The following is a 16,110-nucleotide window of genomic DNA, read 5'->3' on the forward strand; positions in this document are numbered from 1 at the left end:
ATCCCTACCAGGTGGAAGATGTGAACTACATGATAACCAGACCCTAGCCATGACATAAGCTAAGCTGTTACGATTTCGAGAACTGGCCTCAAGGACTTGGGAACAAACTGACCCTGGAACTGAAGATTAACTGTACAGAAACAGTCAGGGTGACGCTGCAGACCACTGAGCGACCAATTTGAAGACGACTGTCAGAGCTGGCTGTGCTCTTTCTGCATGCAGCCCCCTCCCTCTGTCTATAAAACCTCTCGCCCACTGATTGTCAGTGGGTGGGGGGTGTCAGCCTTTGGAAGAAATCCACCTCCCCTTCACCCCAGTTGCCAGCATCCAAAATAAAGCAAACTTGCTTTTCCACCAACTTGCCTTTTTATTGGCTTTTGAGCAGCGAACAGCCAGACCCCACTTTGGGTGACATTACTACCTGGTGTTATTTCCTGATTTCAATACAGCTTTGTTCCTCTCATCTCCTTTGTGCTATTATTGACAAATATATTACTTTTCTACATGTTATAAGCCCTCAAATAAAATTAATAATTTTTATACAACTGCTTTTTAAAATCAGTTGAGACAAAAGGAGAACTATGCATGCATGCTGTTTTTTTATAATTACAGAATTACCTTTATTTGTGGTCTTTAATTTTTTGTATGCATCGAATTAATGTCACTCCCCTCCCCTGCCCACCTTTTGGGGTCTTTCTCTGCTGAAGGGCCCAGGAGGGAGACTAGTCAGTTGATGCCTTTCAGGCGGACACTTAGAGTGTGAAAATTTGAACGCTTGGAGGGAGAAGAACATGAAAGAGAAAGGGTGGTCAGGGCCTTAGGCTTGCACCTTCCTGACTCTGGCCCCGCCCACGGCCCAATGGCCCGTGAGAGGCGACTCCATTCGAACGGTGCTGCCGTGAGTGTCCACTAGATGGCAGAAGAGCCTTTGCCTGTCTTTGCCAGGCTGAGGCCAAATAGCCTAGGACATTGATGTGGTGGTGTAAGCAAATTTCCTGGGCATTACTACTCTGGCCTCAGTTTCCCCATCTGCAAGATGAGCCTAATTATAGTCCCCAGCTTGTAGGGTTGTTGGGAAGTCTGGTGCGTGCATCCTCAGTCGTATCCACCTCTTTTGTGACCCCATGGACTGTAGCCCGCCAGGCTCTTCTGCCCATGGGATTTTCCAGGCATGAACACTGGAGTGGGTTGCCATTTTCTCCTCCAGGGGGTCTTTCCGACCCAGGGATCAAACCCACATCTCCTGCATCTCCGGCATTGGCAGGTGTATTCTTTATAACTGGGCCATCAGGGAAACCAGTGGGCAGTTTAAAAGGTGTATAATTGTCTGTACCGGGGTGGTAGGGGCTGTCTGTCTTTGCTGGCTGTACCCCTCCTGTTGTTGTGAACTCAATGCTCTGGGTCTCAGTTTCTCCAGGCTTCGGAGAGGGAACAGGCAGTGGAAAGAAGTCTTAGAGCCTGGTGCACAAAATGAATCCTGCGAGGGCAGGAGAGGATCCAGAGGAGGGGCAGTAGGAAGGACGGGGAACAGAAGGGAGAGGAGAGGAGGGTGAAGTGGAGAGGGAGGGTGATAGGAAGAGCCCTGGACTTGGTACCTGGTGCTACTGTCGCCAAAGCCTGGGTCAGGATGACCCTTGCAGCTAAGAAGAGGGATGGACACTTGGGGGGTGTGTGTGTGTGTATTCTGTCTAAAAATGTTTTTTTGTTTGTTTTTATGTTTTGTTTTATGTTTTGTTTTTATGTTTTGGCCCTACCTGGCTTCTCTGCTAGCTCAGCTGGTAAAGAATCCACCTGCAAAGCAGGAGACTCTGGTTCGACTACTGGGTCTGAAAGATCCCCTGGAGAATGGATAGGCTATCCACTCCAGTATTCTTGGGCTTCCCTGGTGACTCAGATGGTAAAGAATCTACCCGCAATGCAGGAAACCCAGGTTTGATCCCTGGGTTGGGAAGAGGCCCTGCAGGAGGGCATGGAAACCCACTCCATTATTCTTGCCTGGAGAAACCCCATGGACAGAGGAGCCTGGCGGGCTGCAGTCCATGGGGTTGCAAACAGTTGGACACAACTGAGCGACTAAGCGCAGCACAGCACAGCACCTGCCTGGCAAGTGCTGTCATGGTTCCCGCTGCGCCCTTGACCCACCCTCTTGCCCCTGTGCACCCCTCCTGGCTGCCCACCCCGCCGGGGCCAAGCAGGAATCTGACCCGATAAGCTGGTTCTGGACCAGAGATCTCAAGCCAGGTGGCGCTCCCTTTCTGTCACATCATTCAATTAGGTGCAGCCAAGTTCCTGATTCAAGAGGCCGCCCCTGAGTGCCCTGGACCAGTTTGTTAATCCAGGCTTCTCATGCAATCCTCGGCTTGCATATCAGGTTGCCCCTCCTGGGCTGTCCTGGCTGTCACATGTGGAGCTCCGCCATCCTGACCACTCCGTTCTCCACCTTGGCACCTCCATCCTTCCAGGGCTCTGCTGGCAAGAGTTCTGCCTCTGTCCTTTTGCCCCCCAGATGTCTGCAAGCCACCTGCTCCCCCGTACCCCAGGTGCCACCCCATCCTTGCGCTAGCCTCATTCCCCCCTCCTCTCCTGTCCCCAATTGTCCCTGCTCTCAACCTTCCTAAGGTTCCTCCTCTGAATTCACTCATTCATCACTCATTCATTCATCAGTACCTACTGTGTGTTGGGAACCGGGGACACAGCTGTGACCATGACAACCAAAAGCTCCAGCTAGGAGGGAGCTGACATAGCAATGGCGGAAATGGCCAAAAACAAGATAAAGAATAAAAATATGTACCACAGCTGAGTGTGGCGTGCAGGTTAGGGAGAAAAATTAAGAAAGGAAGGTTGGTCTCTGTGGGCTCTGTGCTGCTATCTGCCCTCCCCCTGACACACACCCAGGGGCCAGATCCCTATTTTCATTTCTCAGTCTATCTGGGGGGCATCCTAGGGCATTGTGAGGAGAAGCAAAGCAAACTAGAGGCTCTTTCTTCCTGTCACTCAACCTCCCCCAGCCTCAATTTTCCCCTCTGTAGATGGGTATCGAAGTTCACACCTCTGATGTTGTTTCAAGGATTAACTGCATTACCCTCAGTGGGCACCTGATGTACTGGTGATCGCTTGATAAGTGTTGTTCTTATCACCAATGATTGGTTTGGTTCACTGTCAAGTTCTGAACAGCAGCTACAGGAATTCCTGTTCCCCGCCCCCCACAATCTATGTAATTAAATATACTTCCTTTTTTGATCAACACTTGAATTTTTTATCATTTTATTTACTTTTGGCTGTGCTGGGTCTTCATTGCTCTGCGGGCTTTTCTTTAGCAGTGGCGAGCGGGAGCTACTCTAGCTGCCGTGCTCCCGCTTCTCATTGTGGTGGCTTCTCGTGCAGCACAGGCTCTAGGGAGAGTTGGCTTCTGTAGTTGCGGCCCATGGGCTCAGTAGTTATGGCTCCCGGGCTCTAGAGCACGGGCTTAACAGTTGTGGCGCATGGGCTTAGTCGCTCTGTGGCACGTGGGATCTTCCCAAATCAGGGATTGAACCCCTGTCTCCTTACCATTGAGCCATTGCAGAAACCCTTAACTTTTAAACACTATTAACAAATACGAGCTTCCCAGGTGGCACTAGTGGTAAAGAATCTGCCTGCCAATGCAAGTAACACAGGAGATGAGGGTTGATCCCTGGGTCAGGAAGATACCCTGGAGGAGGAAATGGCAACCCACTCTGGTAATTTTGCTGGGAGAATTTCATGGACAGAGGAGCCTAGCGGACTACACTCTATGGGGTTGCAAAGAGTTGAACACGACTGAGCGTCTGAGCACAACAGATACAAAATTCAACAGGTACAAAAAGATAAACAGCATAAACCGTCTCCCTCTTTCACTTATCATGGCTCTCCAGTTCCCCTCCTCAGCAGACACCACGTGAAAAAGTTTTTTTTGTCTCCCTGCAGAGAGTCTTTGCCAGTATGAGGAAATCCTCAGTCTCTTCTCTTTCTATACAAACAGAAGCCTCCTGCCCAGGCCTTCTGCACCTTGCTTTTTCCTTCACAGAGTACCGGAGTGCAGGGGTTAATAATCAGCCTTCTGTTGCTCTGGCTAAGCCATGAGAAAATCACCATAATTTTTACGGAAATTGGAATAGAATTCCAAGCAAAGTATAGCAATACAGTAGAATCTAAACAAAAGTACATCGGGTTGATTAGTTGGGGTCATCATGCCCTGCTAAACCAAGGATAAACATAGTGTGGACCTTGGAACACCGGGTCAGCGCAAATTCAGGACGCTGCTTGTGCACACACCAAGATGTTTTCCCAAAGCATATGCGGGTCTATGACCTCCAGCTGGGTGATACCCCTTGTACAAGAAAATAGCAAAGATAGTTCAAAGTAATCAATAAAATGGGAGACGTGACTGGGGACACAGGAGGCTGATTTTATTGTAACACAACAGATACTTTCTGCTTGCCAAGACACTAAATAAATAAAAGAGGAGCAGGGTTCTTGATCCTAGAGGTCTTGAGTCTCCCAGTCCCATCTTTAATACTTTAATTCTGTCTCTAGTTTCTTTTTTCCAAACTGTGCATGGATTACTTTCGATCCCTACCTGCTGCGCTGGCTGCAGCAAGTGGCACCCAAGGTGGGGCTCAAAAGCGAAGGATCGCCGAGAGCAAAGCTAAAGTTGAAATATCGGCACAGGGTCCTGAGGAAGAATGGGGGGAGGCCTCTGAAAATCTCCTTTTGGGTAAGTAACACTCTCTCAGGCATTGAAACCAGTGTTAAGCATGGGAAATTCAGAAAGCTCAGAACAATACCGGCCATATATATGCCTCTTAAGGCAGCTTTTCAAAGCAGAGGGAACAAAATTAAGTGAGGGCAGGCTATTGGAGCTTTTACAAACCATTGAGAAACACTGCTCAAGGTTCCCTTCTCTTGGTACTTTAGATTTAGGAACAGGGGAGAAGATAGGTAGTGAACTAGAAAAACTTCTTTGCAGGGGAGTGAGTGCCCTTGCCTGCATCCATCTGGTCAACCTGGGCACTGACAAAACCCATTTTAGAAGCTTTTCAGACCCCAGATAACTCAGAAGGGAGTGAGGATGAATGTGAAACCCCATCAAAGAGACAATCTGAATATGCTAGAGCCCGAGGTGGGTAGAGCAAAAAACTCAGGAGGCTCTTAAAGCTGCAGTTCCTTCTTTGCCTTTGTTTAGAGAAGACGAAGTTCTCTGCCTCCTCTTCCTCCCTCTCCTGTCTTAATTGCTGAAGTGTCTCAAGCTTTTCCTTTCTTACTACAAACGGCAGTCCTGTCACCCCTCCAGAAAGGTATTTGGTGGGCTTGACAGGAGAGTGACTTGAAGGCTATGGTGACTTGAAGGTGACTATGGCATTTCCAGTGACAATACATGAACGGATAGCTCCTGGGGCAGATCTTAATAATCCTAATGGGGTGTATGAGGCTGTGCATAGATTCCCTTCAAAACATAAAGGAACTTAAGCAAGCTGTTCAGAACTATGAAGTTCTCCTTTTACCTTGTGAACAGTGCAGGGACTAGCTGAGGGTTCCTGTTTGATTATGGCGGCTCATAACCAAGCCAGGCAGATCCCCGTCTCTTTAGATCAATTGACAGACAATGGAAATTGGGGGAGAAGTCAAGATCAAGAGTTTATGGAAGATCAGGTGATAGAACAGGTGAGGTGATACTGCTTAAGAGCCTGGGAGAAAATAGAAGTTAAAGGACAGGCTTTCTTTACTTTAAGAGAAGACCTCACTTCCCCAGAGAGACAGTCCCTGCTGGAACATCTTGTCAGTCAGGCTATCTGGTCATCAGAGCCGATTTAAACATTCTCTGATTTAATTTTTAGCTATGAAACTATGATTACAAAAAAAGAGATGACATTTTTGACACTGAATAGCCATGATATTCTTTAGACTCCGGAGAAAACTGGTTAAAATAAAATCTTTTTTGAAATTACAAAACCAGTTCTTTTTGCACATGCAATTAGGAATAAGTTGGCTTATTAAAATACTTTTTTGGAGCTCCAATTCTGCCTGAGAAACAACAATAGGCTTGGGTAAAAACCTGACGTTAACTCTTATCATGTCCTTGGGATACACAACCCACTCTATCTGGGACTCCAGCCATAAACAAATTGGTAGAACTAAAACCAAGAAAAAAAGAAGAGGCAAAGAGACATTTTAAATTTCAAGTGGAAAACTATGAGATCTCTGTCTGTCTGTCTCTCTAAATTTATCTGTGTCTCAGTGTGTGTCTTCGTTTTTGGATAATATGAGGTTAATTTATAAATGAGCTCTATTTAAATTCAGGTTCATGTGAACTGAAAAATATTCAATATTAAATATCTAACATTAATGTTTGTCTGCTAATCTAATTAAGACATGTCTCGAGTCATCAACATTATGTAACACTTTTAGTGTGCCTAGGTTTAATGTAACCTAAATTTGTCAGCAGTTCATGGTTGCTTAAAGAAAATGATTTATGTTTTTAATAAAAAAGGTATTAAAAATGAAATTACAGTCTACTAAAAAAAAAGTAAGTCTTAAAAAAAAAAGTAAGTCTAAATTTACAGGTGGCTAAGAAGGTAATGGCACCCCACTCCAGTACTCTTGCCTGGAAAATCCCATGGACTGAGGAGCCTGGTAGGCTGCAGTCCATGAGGTCGCTAAGAGTTGGACACGACTGAGCAACTTCACTTTCACTTTTCACTTTCATGCATTGGAGAAGGAAATGGCAACCCACTCCAGTGTTCTTGCCTGGAGAATCCCAGGGACGGGGGAGCCTGGTGGGCTGACTCTATGGGGTCGCATAGAGTCGGACACGACTGAAGCGACTTAGTAGCAGCAGCATTCTCTAAAGAAATAAATGAAGCAATGAATACAAAAAGTGTAAAAAAAGGTTTGTGGCAAATGAAAGAAGAGTTTTGTGCATGGTACAAGTTTCTTAAGACATTAAACTGCTTTTGAAGTCTTATTGTTGCTTTGACTAAGTAAATAATTATTTTTTCACAGTGAATATAAGCTGGGACCAATGTGGAATTTGGTTTTCTCTTCCTGTTAAAAGAACAAAGTTTTTTTGGAATATGGCTTTTGATAACAGACTATATAAAGTTCTTTGTCTTTGAGTGATTCATACTTGCGTTTAAAATCTTTTGTTACTTTGATAAAATGAATGAGTGTTATTTCACAATGATCCATGGAGACTATGGCACACATAGACAAAGCTCGTTCTGCTTCTACAAAATTAACTCCTCGTCAGGAGATTTAAAGTGGATAAACAATGGCTGTAAACCAGTCAGGGCTACGGGAGGCCCAAGACTGCTCGGCTTTCCCGGCTCCCTGACAAACCTCGATTTTATTTGATAGGATAAAGCCTTTCCTGACTTCAGGGTTAATATCTCACAATAGAGGCAAAATGGTTAAAATGTGTTTTCTACAATCTCCAGTTGATTGGGGCACCCACTTTGCTGGACAGGTCGTAAAGACATTGACAAAAAACTTCACAAACTTCTCCGAACCTATCGTTTTTACCGACATCCTCCATCGTCGGGCAAGGACCACAAAACAAAGGGACTGGTTACGTGAGATTGAACAGACTGCTAAATATGACTACAATTTTCATGACTTTTTGTCTGACATATTACTGGCTTCTAATCTTTGTTTTCAAATATAAAAAAGCTCTTCTCCTCAAGTCACTGATGGTTTAAAACAATTTGGTGATTTATACCTGTGGGTAAAATTAAAACATTTTTATTTTCTCTCTGCCTCATCCCTCCAGAAATTGGAGACATTTGGGTTCTGACCAGCCTCATCCAGGTAAAAAAGACTATTTCCAGACATATACAAAAACCTCAAGAGTATACTGGGGAGCTCTAAAAGAAAAATCCACCCAACTGTTGTCAGGCCTATGGTATCTATTATGTTTCACTGAATATTAAGTTCTAGCTTTGTTAATTAAGGTCTGTATTTATAGACTCACTTCTGATATAGTTCCTTGTGGTTATGTAACATTGCTAGGAGGTTTAATTAAGTTATTAAAAAGGACACTCTTAAGTTTGTTTCTAAAGCTTATCTCAGTAACTAGTCTTTAAATAAAGGTCGGATGCTCCAGGATCTACAACCAGGAAATTAACAACAAGCTATAGTCCTTTAACAAACTAAGTCAGATGACATAAAGATGTCACTGGACTATATCTAATGAAAGTTCTTGACTTAAGTTCTTACTTGTGATTTTACTATTACTGCTAACTATATTGTATTCTATATTGTCTGTTTCAAAAGCTGTTGTCCCCTACATTATGTGCGTGTAGTCACAAATGTGTGACTGAGACACTGATATAATGATGGTATCAGTTCAGTTCAGTCGCTCAGTCGTGTCTGACTCTTTGCGACCCCATGAACTGCAGCACGCCAGGCCTCCCTGTCCATCACCAACTCCCGGAGTTCACTCAGACTCACGTCCATCGAGTCAGTGATGCCATCCAGCCATCTCATCCTCTGTCGTCCCCTTCTCCTCCTGCCCCCAATCCTTCCCAGCATCAGAGTCTTTTCCAATGAGTCAACGCTTCGAGTGAGGTGGCCAAAGTACTGGAGTTTCAGCTTTAGCATCATTCCTTCCAAAGAAATCCCAGGGCTGATCTCCTTCAGAATGGACTGGTTGGATCATACCGTTCCATATAAAATCGATAGTTATAATGGATATAGCTCATATATCTTCCTTTGGTAAGCTCTCTTCTGTACATGTGACTATTAATATACGGACCACTACTCAATCCAGTGAGACTACGAAACATGTACGAAGACATTTATACGCTTGTTTTGCTGTTATAAAACAACCAAAAGCTATAAAAACTGATAATGGCCCTGCTTATACCAGTAGAGCATTCCAATAATTTCTTAAAATTTGGTCTATAAAACAGTCTACTGGCATTCCCTATAATCCACAAGGACAGGCTATAGTGGAGAGGGCTAATCAATCACTTAAACATATGATACAAAAAAAAAAAGGGGGAGATGCCAAGGACAACAAACAATATTGAATAAAGCTTTATTTACCCTCGATTTTTTTGAATATTTCGGCACAAACTATGGAAACTGCAACTGAGTGACATTTTCAGGCTACATCCACAAATACAACTAAGCCTGTGATTTGGTAGCAAGATCCACTAGCAAATGCTTCGTCACCAGGGAAGTTAATTCCATGGGGAAGAAGGCTTGCCTGTATCTCCCCAGGAGGAGGTCTAGAACCTGTGTGGATTCCAGCTCATGGAGTAAAACTGAGCAGAAACAACCAGTGACTCCAGGCAACCTGACCCATGGCTACGCTTGCCCTGATATCACAGTGAGTATAGCCCTGGCTTTGGCAGAAGCAAAGAATTAACCTATTGGGCCTATCTATGTGCCAAACCCCCCATTGGTAACGCCTGTTAATTGGGGTGAAGGATCTATCCCTGTTTATGTTAATGACTCTTCCTGGATCCCTGGTCCAGAAGACAAGCATTTGCCCATTCGTAAAAAGGAAGAGGAGACCCCCTTTAATAGCACTTTGGGTTTTGACACTTGGCCTGTTTGCTTGGGTGTTGGCCAGGGCTGTCTTAATCTACCAATGCAGGCTTGGCTTTCTGTAAATTCTTTAAACAGAAATCACACTAAGGTTCAACTGCATTTACTTTCTGGGTTGAGCTTCGGATATCAAGAGACTAATAAGATAATCTAACCAAGCCAGATAGACCCCTGCGTGAGAACAGCGCATGTGGGCCGACAGACAAGGTCAAATACGCAGGGATAATTGTCGCGGGACTGAGGGGGTGATCTTACTTAATGGCTCCTATGGAATTATCTGGGATTGGTCCCCTAAGGGGTATGCAGTCTTTAATTGCTCACACCAAAATTCATCCTACAATCCTTACAAGAAGTTGCATTGGCCTGTATCTGAATACAATCACACTAATATTACTGCACATTCAGAATATCCCATTGTCTGGCATGTCTCCTCCATAGCCACAGCTCAAATTAGGTAGGGCTCAAACAGAAATATGGAAGTTGGCCATAAGCCTGAAAAAATATCGAATTTGGGATGGAAATTATTCTCATTCCATGAATTATACTCTGTCATTCAATACATCAACAAATTGGACATTTTATACTCTAGCTGGTGTTAGGAACCCATATGTAATTATGATTGGCACTATAACTATTAATCAGAAAGGAATCTGACCTGCCAGGATCGTAAGCCATATACCTGCTTGAACAGTTCATTATTTAACTTTAATCATTCCTATGTGATTTTGCGCAGACATTTAGGAGTTTGGCTGCCAGTAATGCAAAGTAGGCCTTGGGAACTCTCCCCTGCTATGCAGTACTGAATACCATTCTGAAAAGATCCAAGCGTTTCACTGGGTTCCTTGTTGCCGCCATAATGGGCATTATTGCTATCACCACCACAGCGGCAGTGGGAGGAGTAGCTTTCCATCAGATGGTACAAACTATCACTTTTGTGCAGGAGTGGCATAAAAATGCCAGTTCTGCTTGGGGAGCCCAAATTCATATAAATGAGATTAACAACAAGTTGGTGGATTTAGAAAACGCAGTACTACTCTTAGGAGAAGTGCAAAATCTTAAATTGAAAATACATTTAAAGGGTCACTGGAACATTACTACTTTCTGTGTAACCCCTCAGGAATATAACCAATCTGAACACACCTGGGAAAATGTTAGACGGCACTTGCAGGGCCATACAGCCGACAACCTTACTCTAGATATTAAAAAGCTACAAGCAAGAATTATTGGCATACAGCATGCTTCTCTTAGACTATTACCAGGTACAGATACACTTCAAGGGGTAGCAGAAGGCCTTAACTCATTAAATCCTCTTGAGTGGATCAAAGGTATTGGAGGTGTTCTCACTGGAACACTAGCTATGTTTTGCTGTTTCACTATAATCTTCTGTTTAATCCTCAGATGTACACAAAAAGCCCTCCAAAAACTAATGAAGAAAGAAGTTGCGAGATCGAGGTATTTTCTGCCACAAAAACAAAAAGAGGGAAATGCAGGGGTTAACAGTCAGCCTGTTGCTCTGGCTAAGCCATGAGAAAATCACCATGGGAAAAGAATAAAAGCAAAATATAGCAATACAGTATAATCTAAACAAAAGTACATCAGGTTGATTAGTTGCGGTTGTCATGCCCTGCTGCTGCTGCTGCTAAGTCGCTTCAGTCGTGTGACTCTGTGACCCCACAGACGGCAGCCTACCAGGCTCCCCCGTCCCTGGGATTCTCCAGGCAAGAACACTGGAGTGGGTTGCCATTTCCTTCTCCAATGCATGAAAGTGAAAAGTGAAAGTGAAGTCGCTCAGTCGTGTCCAACTCTTAGCGACCCCATGGACTGCATCCCACCAGGCTCCTCCATCCATGGGATTTTCCAGGCAAGAGTACTGGAGTGGGGTGCCACTGCCTTCTCCGCATGCCCTGCTAAGTTAAGGATAAACATGGTGTGGACCTTGGAACACTGGGTCAGCCCAAATTCAGAACGCTGCTTGTGCACACACTAAGATGTTTTCCCAAGGCGTATATGGGTCTATGACCTCCAGGTGGGTGATACCCCTTGTCCAAGAAAATAACAAAGATAGTTCAAAGTAATCAATAAAATGGGAGACGTGACCGGGGACACAGGAGGCTGATTTTATCGTAGCACAACAGATACTTTCTGCTTGCCAAGACACTAAATAAAAGTGTTATCACTCCGAGGAACAGGGCTCTTGATCCTAGAGGTCTTGAGTCTGCTGGTCCCATCTTGAAAACTTTAATTCTGTCTCTAGTTTCTTTTTTCCAAACTGTATGTCGACTACTTTAGATCCCTACCTGCTGCACTGGCTGCAGAATCTGGGAGGTCTTCCCACACAGTCAGCATTAAGCTACCTTATTCTTTTGCATAGCTGCATAATATTCAGTGCTGAGAATGGCAAATAGGTTATTCAATGAATCCCCTGTGACTGGACATCTAGGCTGTTTCCAACGGATTGCTGTTATAAGAGTGCTTTCATGACTAAATAATACTGTAAAGGTATCATTCTCGGAAGTCTCATTTGCTAGAAGGAGACTTGCTGGGTTTCAGGGCAATTTCTTCACCCTTGTCTGCTCCCTTCCATAGGGCTGGGTCATTTCCACTTTTTCTTTTTTGGCCACACCACGTGGCTTGTGGGATCTTAGTTCCCAACAAAGGAAATGAGGGGATTCCACGGTGGTTCAGTGGTTAGGATGCCACAATTTCATTGCCAAGAGCGTGAATTTGATCCCTGAATATATAACCTAAAACTATAAGACATCTAGAAATAAACGGAAGAAAAATTTTTGCAAAGTTGTCTTAGCTAGAAAACATCGATAAATTAGACTTCTTCATTTTGCTCTTCAAAAGACACCACTGAGAAAACAGAAAGGCAAGACATAGATTGAGAGAAAATACTTGCAACGCCAGGCTTTCATTCCCAGGTAACCCTGATCTGCTTTCCGTCACTAACATGAGTTTGCAAGGTTCAGAATTTTATATGGAAGCTTCGTGCTTGGCTTCTTTCACTCAGCATGATGATTCAGCGACTGTTCCATGGTGTGGTGTTTATCAACAGTTTATTCCCTTTTATTGCTGAGTCGTATTGCCCTGGATGGCTGGACCGGCTTGTTCATTCATTCACCTACTGATGAAGTTTTCGGTTGTTTTCAGTTTAGGACTATGACAAATAAAGTTGCAATGAATGCTGGTATACAAGGCCTTGCAGGGACATCCATTCTATTTTTGCTAAATACCTAGGCGTGGAGTGACTGGGTCAGATTGTAATTCTATGTTTAGCTTTAAGGAATTGCCAAACTGTTTTCCAGGGCGGCTGCATCACTTCTCGTTTTCACCAGAAGTGCACTACCAACACTTGTTATTGTCTTTTTAATTTTTCCCATTTTGTGGGTGTGAGATGGTATCTTCATGTGGTTTGGGTTTGCACTTCCCAGGCTAGCGACATTGAGCATCTTTTCACATGTTCGTTGGCCACTCATATATCCTCTTTGGTGAAGTGTCTACTCAAATCTGTTGCCCAATTTCTTATTGTTTATTACTGAGTTGTAAGAATTATTTCTATATTCTGTATGCAGGTATTTTGTTTACTTAATACATACATTGCAAATATTTTCTCCTGATCTATGCATTGTCTTTCTGTTTTCTTGATGGTGACTTTTGAAGAGCAAAATGATGAACTCTAACTTATAAATTTTCTAGCTAAGACAACTTTGCTTACCAGTTTGCAAAATTTTTTTCTTCTGTTTTTTTTCTGAATGTCTTAGAGTTTTAGGTTACGCATTCAAGTCTCTGCGATCCATATTGAGTTAATTTTGTGTATGATATAAGGTAAGAGTTAATGTTATTTTTCATATGATGTCTAGTTGTTCTGATACTATTTATTGAAAAGAATTTCCCTTTCTCCTTTAATTGCCTTAGTACCTGTGTCAACAGTCAACTGGCTATATTTATATGGGTTTGTTGCTCTAGTCTGTTCTGTTTTATTGATCTACCTGTCTATCTTTTCACCAATACCAAACTGTCTTATTATTCTAGCTCTATAATAAGCCTAGAAGTTAGATAGAATAACTACTCTGATTTTATCTTCTTTTAAAAAATCAGCTTGGCCCTTTGTAATTCTATATGAATTTTAAAGTCAGTGCCAGTTTCTAAAAAAAAAAAAAAATTCTGCTGAATTTAGATTGGAATTACATTGACTGTATAGACCAGTTTCCCTGATAGCTCAGTTGGTAAAGAATCTGCCTACAATGCAGGAGTCCCTGGTTCGATTCCTGGGTCGGGAAGACCCCCTGGAGAAGGCATAGGCTACCCACTCCAGTATTCTTGGGCTTGCCTTGTGGCTCAGCTGGTAAAGAATCCACCTGCAATGAGGGAGACCTGGGTTCAATCCCTGGGTTGGGAAGATACCCTGGAGAAGGGAAAGGATACCCACTCCAGCATTCTGGCCTGAAGAAGTCCATGGACTGTATGCCCATGGGGTTGCAAAGAGTCGGACACGACTAAGTGACTTTCACATAGACCAGTTTGGGGAGAACTGATGTCTTAATAACACTGAGTCTTCCAATCCATGAATATGGTATTTCTTTGCATTTGTTATGTATTCATGAGTTTCTCTCAGCAATATCTGTAACTTTTAGTATAACAGTCTTAGACTTCTTTTGTTAGATTTATTCCTAGGTATTTTATCTTTTTTGGTGCTGTTGCAAATGGCATTAAAAATTTTTTTTTTCATTTTCAATTGTTTCTTATTAGTATATAAAAATTCAACTGAATTTTATACATTAATTTTTTAAACTGTGAACTTTGAACTAATAAATTCATTTATTAGTTCCAGTAGTTGTCATAGATTTCCTTGGATTTTCAGTATAAACAATCATATCATCTGCAAACAAGGACAAATGTACCTCCTTCTTTTCAATCTTTAAGGCTTTTATTTATTTTTCTAGCCTCATTGCAATGGTTATGAACTCTAGAACAATGCTGAATAGAAAAGGTGAGAATGGACATTCTTGTTCCCAATCTCAGGACACAATTTAGTCCTTTATATTAAGTATAATATTACTTGTAGACTTTTTTGGTAGGTACTCCTTATCAGATTGAGGAAATTCCCATTTGCACATAGTTTGCTCAGACTTTTTTTTTTTAATCATGAGTAGGTGTTGAATTTCATCATTTCCTGAGTCCATTAAAATCAGCATGGTCTCACTATACTGTTGATCCTTGAGCAACTCTTAGGGGTTAGGACTGCTGACTTCTGTGCAGTCAAAAATCCATGGATAACATTATATACAGCCCTCCATACCCAAGGTCCCGCTGATTCAACCAACTGCAGAATGTGCAATACTGTGGTACATAGTTATTGAAAAAAATCTGTGTATAAGTGGACCATCACAGTTCAACCCCTTGTTATTCGAGGGTCAACTCTACTTTTAATTTGCATTTCTCCTATTATGAGTGAGGCCGAGCATCTTTTTCTGGGTTTAAGGGCCATTTGTACTTCATGTTCTGTGATCTATGGATTCATATTCTGCTAAGTCACTGGCATTTTTTTTTATTGTCTTCTAATTGTCGCTTGTGCTTCCCAGGTAATGCAAGTGGTAAAGAACCCTCCTGCCAATGGAGGAGACAAAGTGATGCGGATTTGACCCCTGGATTGGGAAGATACCCTGGAGGAGGGCATGGTAACCGACTCGAGTATTCTTGCCTGGAGAATCCCATGGACCAATGAGCCTGGCGGGTTACAAGGGTGCAAAGAATTGGCCATGCCCAATGCAACTTAGCACTCATGTATGCAGGAATTGTTCATACTATGAAGATATTTTATCCATGACATGAGTTTACCTTTGTCTCCAGTTCCATCTGTTTATTCTTTGCATTTTCAGGATTTATGCCAGGAGAAAATTTAGGATGTTTACATCAACAAAATTTCCAGCTTATTCATGAGCAAATTCTGGGCTGTGCCCCTTGGAATTGCCTCATGGAGACCTCCCACGCCCCTCTCTGGGGCTGAGGGTGCCTTTGCCCTCTCTGCTCCCCTTCTGCTCATTCTCAGTATACCGCAGTGGCCACCCCACTAGAGTTGTCAGTGGCCTAGAAACTCACTCTTTGCATTCTTCTCTGCTGAAGCCATCCCGGAAGTGAAAGAAAAATACTCTGGCTAAGCCCCCATGCAGCACTTCCTGCCACAAGCCTGCTCTGGCTCCTGCTGCACTGAGGATGCAACTCATGTCTCTTCCGTCTCCGCCCGCAAAGCCCACAAAGGCCCCACTGATGCCTCCAAACAAGGCTCAGTACACTTTTCCCCTGCCACCCTGTCCTCAGGAGCACTGTGACCTTACCCAGCTTCTCAGCCTTTGCCTGGGTTGTTCTGCCAGAACTACCCACGCCTCCGGATCACTGGTTAATCCTACTTGACCTCGGGTTTCAGTATATCAAAGTCACTTCCTCCAGGAAACCCTCCCAGACTTAGTGTCTCTCCTAGAAGCCTGGCACCGAGGGCCACTGAAACCCTGACTGGATACTAATTTATTTTCATCTTCC

General features: G+C 43.3%; 1 long non-coding RNA gene across 1 annotated transcript; it reads left to right on the plus strand.

Moving 5' to 3' along the window:
* The first annotated feature begins 4,359 nt into the window (after nt 1–4,359).
* On the plus strand, nt 4,360–13,326 carry LOC139184040 (uncharacterized). The gene is made up of 3 exons (XR_011567467.1): nt 4,360–4,735; nt 9,241–9,349; nt 10,969–13,326. It is a non-coding gene; the product is annotated as an uncharacterized lncRNA (long non-coding RNA).
* Nucleotides 13,327–16,110: the final 2,784 nt, after the last annotated feature.

This window comes from Bos indicus, chromosome 7 (assembly GCF_029378745.1).
Source record: "Bos indicus isolate NIAB-ARS_2022 breed Sahiwal x Tharparkar chromosome 7, NIAB-ARS_B.indTharparkar_mat_pri_1.0, whole genome shotgun sequence".
Lineage (NCBI taxonomy): Eukaryota > Metazoa > Chordata > Mammalia > Artiodactyla > Bovidae > Bos > Bos indicus.